At 44.0% G+C, this 6,040-nt stretch overlaps 1 long non-coding RNA gene across 1 annotated transcript; it reads right to left on the bottom strand.

Moving 5' to 3' along the window:
- Positions 1 to 1,624: 1,624 nt before the first annotated feature.
- Positions 1,625 to 5,212, bottom strand: LOC128340798 (uncharacterized). Its single transcript, XR_008313961.1, has 2 exons — positions 4,600 to 5,212; positions 1,625 to 3,972 (listed from the first exon to the last, which is right to left on the bottom strand). It is a non-coding gene; the product is annotated as an uncharacterized LOC128340798 (long non-coding RNA).
- Between the last annotated feature and the right edge of the window lie 828 nt (positions 5,213 to 6,040).

Raw genomic sequence — 6,040 nt, 5'->3', positions numbered from 1 at the left:
AAGTTCGATCCTGACCAGGGGCTCAAGGTTGACTCAGCCTTCCATCCTTCCGAGGTCGGTAAAATGAGTACCCAGAATGTTGGGGGCAATATGCTAAATCATTGTAAACCGCTTAGAGAGCTCCGGCTATAAAGCGGTATATAAATGTAAGTGCTATTGCTATAAAGACAAGGAATAAGGAGCTGGAAGCTGGTTTTGGACTTTATATCTTTAACTGAGGGCCTTCTCTGGTACTAAGAAAAGTTGGCTAAAAGAGTGGCAGGTGGTCCAGATCGGCCTCTGAAGTAAAGCTCGGTCTCATTCAAGATGAACTCTGAAGAAATGATCAGAAGAGTGCGGGGAAATAAAGGAGCAAGCTAGGCATCATTCCCACAAGAGCACAGTCAGAAAAGATAAAAAAAGAACTGTTTCTGCTAATGTCTCTGTAACCAGGATTAAAGTAACCATTATAATGAGCGCCAATTGTAAATATAAACAACAAGCTTGAAGTACCATGATAAAACAAATACAAATTTTGTTTAATTTCACCAAGAGCTGTTGATAATTCCTCATGTTATTTGAAGGAAAAGTCTACCACATTACTACCAAAAAGGGGAAGAAAATATTGTTCTCAGATACTGAGTTGTTTTGGAAATCTGAGTGGTGGGAGTTAGGGATGTGCACAAACTGGTTCGCAGGCCATGTTAGAGGCCTGCGAACCAGTTCGCTGGTCCGGCAGTCCGACGGACCATCGGCATGGGGGGGGGCGTTGTTGCTTTAAGGGTGGGGGGGTTGTACTTACCCCTCCAGGCGCTTTTCCCCCTCCGGCGCTCCATTTGTTCGTGCAAATTTTGGGGTAGCAGCGGTCCTCCCTGCCACCCCTGCCCCCTTGTTGTCTGCTAAATGCAGAAGTAAATTCCATGCATGTGCCCGCCGCCACCGTGTGCATCACATACGTCACTGTGGCAGGCGCAGGCGCGGAATTTACTTCCGCATTTAGCAGACAAAAAGGGGGCAGGGGCGGCAGGGAGGACCACTGCCGCCCCAAAATGTGCACTAACAAATGGAGCGCCAGAAGGAGAAAAGCAGCGGGAGGGGTAAGTACAACCCCCCACCCTTAAAGCAACACACACACACCTGTGCCGACGGACAGCGCCTCCGCGGTCCGTGCACATCCCTAGTGGCAGTGAAAGAGTTCCCTGGCACAGGGAGAACTTTCCCCACTAACCTTAAGAAAGGCAAGCAGAGGTCTTGAGGATTTCAACAAGTAGCACCTGGTCAGCAGACTAAAAAGCAGGCACACAGGTGATTCAGTCATAGCCTTCCCCACTATAGCAAGTTGTATGGTGTTTCTGCTCGTGTTATAATAATTAAATGTGCATCTATACCTATAAATTACATATACAAATGTGTGCCCTCTATTACCCTTTTCTGGTGGTGTGTGCCTGGTCACCCTATGTCAGTTACTATATCTTCTACCTGACAGAGTTGTTGTGAAGGGGGGGGAATGGGATTATCCTATGCATCCTGCCATAAGTTCTTTGGGGCAAGGCAGGGATAAAAATATAAATAAAAACATGAGGCAGGGGGGGGGAGTAAAATTACAGTATGGGGGAAACCATGTACAAAATGCAAAAACACAAAACCAGAAAAAAAATATTCTACTTAGCACATCTTAATAGAAACTGAATCACATAAAATATACAATTCCACCAAAAAAGGTCAGCTTAAAATAAAAAAACAACCCTTATAATGGGATCACATTTTGAATTCTTCTATTCAGGCACTGTTGTACCCAAATTACTGGTTGTTATGCCACCAGTTGTAACACTGAACATCTGTATTATAGTGGGTCTATACAATCCTTACATTTCTGCTCTAATTATCGAGCTCAAACATCTTTTAAGCTAGAATATACAGAGAGGAAGAGGTAGCATTTCTGTCAGAAGACTCCAGATTTTTACTATTAATTGGGCCAGCAGATTTGGGAAAGAGAATATTCTGACAGCTAGCACATTTGGTATTATAAAGATGTCAAAATGAACTAGACCTAACAAAACCTGACAGTAACTGTTCTTTATGTAATCTGACCTGAGCCTTTTGGAAGGGCGGTATAAAAGTTTTATTAATGATGATGATAATGATGATGATCTTAGGCAAACAGAGAAGTTTACCCAACATATTAAAATAAGCCTTCACAACTGCAGTCCTAATATATCGACTGACATCCTGATTAATGCTGTGCACATGCTACAGAAGAGGGATGATTTTTGAATAACCTTCAGGGACATATTTCTGAGAGGCACAATAGGCTTCAAAGGGAAGCGGAAATTAAAAAAAAATCACCCCTCCTCTTTGGAATGGATGCACAGCATAAAATTTCAGCCCCTGTCTCCCTCCCCCCACAAACTGTTTCATTCTCTCCCCTGCTAGCTTCAGGTATAACAAAATGGCAGTAGGTTGGTCTTTTCTGAGGATCTCAAGATATGGAAAAGCAAGTGTTTGATATCTATTGAAAATTCAGACATGCATCAACAAAAGCACTACAGCACAACATGTCACAATTATGACATGTGCATAATAAGGATACCCAAAGTGGTACCCAAAATGCACATGGCAATATAAATATAGGAAGTCAGAACAATTTGACTAGAGTTTCAGCTAGCAACAACATCATTCCCCAGTACTATTGGAGGTTGGTGAGGTTTCTGGTAGTCATGAAAGGGCAACTAGATAATCCAGTGTTTCACCCATTTTACTGCCTTTCTTTGGATCACAGCTGGCCAGTCAGGTCAGCACCTGCTTTACCCTCACAGCTGCCGCCCCCCTCAACAGCCTCTGTGGCCACCACCATCTCCAGAGAGGGGTGGCAAAGCCACCTATGGGCAGCAAAAAGCTCAATCTGCCCCTGCATGCGGGTGTCCGTTGGAGATGAGGTGGGTTTCAAAACCTCCCATAGACAAATTCTGAGATCACGCTTACATCAGCACCTGTATCAATTTTGAGTTTCACTGGGACACCATTAATTTGCAGCTGCACCTCACATGGGTAGTAGAGCCATCTAAGCAGGCAATTAGTCCCAAAAGGAAGTTTTCATCTGGATTATTTTGCTTTCCGACTTTCCTACTCCTCGAGAATGACAGGCAAGAACAAAATGACCCATCTTCCCACATTTATGGGATACTGCAGTATTTTCTGGACACTTTATCACACCACGTGCAATTAGGAGCTTTCCTCTGTTTTGGGGTAGGTTGGTTTTGCCTTGGGGCATCGTTTGGCTGAGCTGGCTGTTTCACTTTCTTCCCCTCACAGGAGTATTTTGACCTCCAGAGCTCCTTAGCAATTTCCTGAGGCCCCAATAAAGCTCCCTGATCTTGAACTTGGCCCTTGATCAGATCTGAATTCCTTATAATCTGCACAGCCCCTTCTGGGGTTAGGTTGCTTTCCATCTGCAGCTTCTGAGATAAGTCTTTATACAAAATGCCCACAACTAGTCTATCCTTAATAGTTTCATTTTTGCTGTTCCCAGACTCACAGTCATCAGCATTTTCTTGCAGACATCTCATGGAGGCCTCAGCTGATTCCCCAGGTTTCTGAGTCCTATGGTGGAAGCAGGCCCTCTCATGAAAAAGGTTCCTCTTTGGGACAAAATATTGATCAAATTGTACCAGGACTATGAGATAGTTATCCCTATCCCAGCAGCAGAAAAGGTAAAGGACATAAAAAATTCTGTTCTGCTTGCGGACCCATCACATAAATAAGAGCACAGACGTGGATTTCTTTTTGTTCTGCATGCAGCTTTGTAGCATCGTGTAACAGGAGAACTGCGCTTCCAGTCATGCCATCCTGCAGGCCTACTAAAATCAAAGACTTCTGGTGGAAGGAACTTCTGCCTCAGTTCAGCAGAAGCGGTCTGGGTTTGTTTTCTTTTTGCTTCTCTTCTGCCACTCCAGAGACAGTAGAAAGTGGCCCCAACTTCTGACACCATGTTCTCTGTTGGAATAATAAAAGTAATGATGTGAGGAGGACTGAGTTAAAATAGGTTCTTTATCGGGGCGGAGCCACCATTCCACAAGGGGGTTCAAAGAACCCAAGCAGCCACGTTCAGGGGCTGCGCTTGGCACCCCAGCACAGATTTCAGAAGCAGGGGACATGGCCCCATTAGCAAACAGGGCCATGCGCCTTGTTTACAAGTAAATTTCGGCCAGCGTCTCATTCACAGTGCAGCCAGGAGTACCTCTCATAAGAACATAGGAAGCTGCCACATACTGAGTCAGACCATAGGTCCATCTAGCTCACTATTGTCTACACAAACTGGCAGCAGCTTCTCCAAAGTTGCAGGCAGGAATCTCTCTCAGCCCTATCTTGGAAAAGCCAGAGAGGGAATTTGAAAACTTCTTCTCTTCCCAGAGCGGCTCCATCCTGTGAGGAATATCTTACAGTGCTCACATGTGATCTCCCATTCAAATGCAACCAGGGTGGAGCCTGCTTAGCTAGGGGGATGTCATGCTTGCTACCACAAGACCAGCAATCCTCCCTGCTTGCAAAAGCAGAGAGACACATTCCCGGCCCAGCTGGGAACCCAGCGCTGGCTGAAGCCTTTCAAAAATGGAGCCCCACCTCTTGGTAAGATCAGTTTTCTCTACAGCCATCACCCTGATTCCATGTCCCATATCAGTGCTATGAATGCTGAACATGGTGGGTGTTTTTTGATGGAGACAAACATGTCGTATGAAGCCTCCAAATGGCATATAAAGCATAGATGTCCTCCCAAATATGCTGCAGCGCATAATACTGCCCTTTTAATTCTGTAACCTAGCATGCAGTGTCTAGGAGAAGGCAGTGGGAAGGCAGGTTACCTAGGTAACCGGGAGGAGCAGTAGAACTGTTGCTGGAGCTATGTGTTGGTGAGGGAGAGCAGAAGAAAAGTGGAAAAAAGAAGGCTACAGAAGAAGCTGGGGAGAAGACACAGAGGCTTGAAAGAAAGAGACTTTCCTGTTGACACAGCTCTTGTCAAGAATCTGTAGTAGCAGAGACCAGTATTGAAAGTGTCAGGCCTGACTGAAGCTGTGAGGGGGCTTGTTGGGACTGTGGGAAGGGCATCTCCAGAGGTGGAGGGAAACTGTCATTTGTGTTATTGTCACTTTGTTTTGTTTATGTTGTATTTTTGTGACCACTTTTTTTTTTTTTTGCATCTGCTTCTTCCTTTTACCTATACATTCTGTTGAATTTACTCTGATTGTTAGATCTGCTTATTTCTAAGAACTCAGGGCCTATTACAGTGCCTTCAATGGAAGTTAGGCAAAAGCTCATTGTCCTACTCATGTATATAGCTAAAAAACAACAGAGATACTTTAGCAGAGCAAACACATGATAGCTGGTCAAAAAGGTCAGGTAACAGAAAGGGAGACAGCACACGCCGATGCCAGGTAAGAGACTCGGCATAGAGATGCTTATATGCCAATGCCAGAAGCCAAGATGAGTGAGCTGGTTGCTAAAGAAAACATAGCTATAGTGAGCATAACGGAAACATGGTGGAACAGTGAGAACCAGTGGGACACTATTATTCCTGGATACAAACTTTACAGGAAAGACAGGGAGGGGAGGATTGGGAGTGGATAGCACTGTATATTAAAGAAGGAATAGAATTCAACAAGCTAGAAAACCTAGGAGGAACTGAGTCCTCCACAGAATTATTACAGGTGACAATATGAGGACTGAAAGGAAATGTGTTACTAGGGATGACATAGACTAGGCAAATTCACATTCGAGCACTGAAAGAGGCCTTAGAACAGTTGTCCACTTATTTTTCTAATATGGACTTTTCAGCAGGGTTTGAAAGATAGTAATAACAGCAGGTTGGGTTGGGTAAAATTGAGTAGTAATTTGGAGTATCTATGTTTTGAATTATTATAGCAATGGTTTATACGTATAGTTAATGTGAACCACGCAGATAGGTAAGCCGGAAGTCAATATTTACTTAATTAAATAAAAGGATGTAATTTGAATGTAAAACTATTGTAAAAAGCCAATAAAATTTAGAATTGGGGGGGAGAACAGT

This window comes from Hemicordylus capensis, chromosome 1 (genome assembly GCF_027244095.1).
Source record: "Hemicordylus capensis ecotype Gifberg chromosome 1, rHemCap1.1.pri, whole genome shotgun sequence".
In the NCBI taxonomy this organism is placed as follows: domain Eukaryota; kingdom Metazoa; phylum Chordata; class Lepidosauria; order Squamata; family Cordylidae; genus Hemicordylus; species Hemicordylus capensis.
The sequence above is the reverse complement of the archived record's forward strand: the minus strand, read 5'-3'. Positions and strand labels throughout refer to the sequence as shown.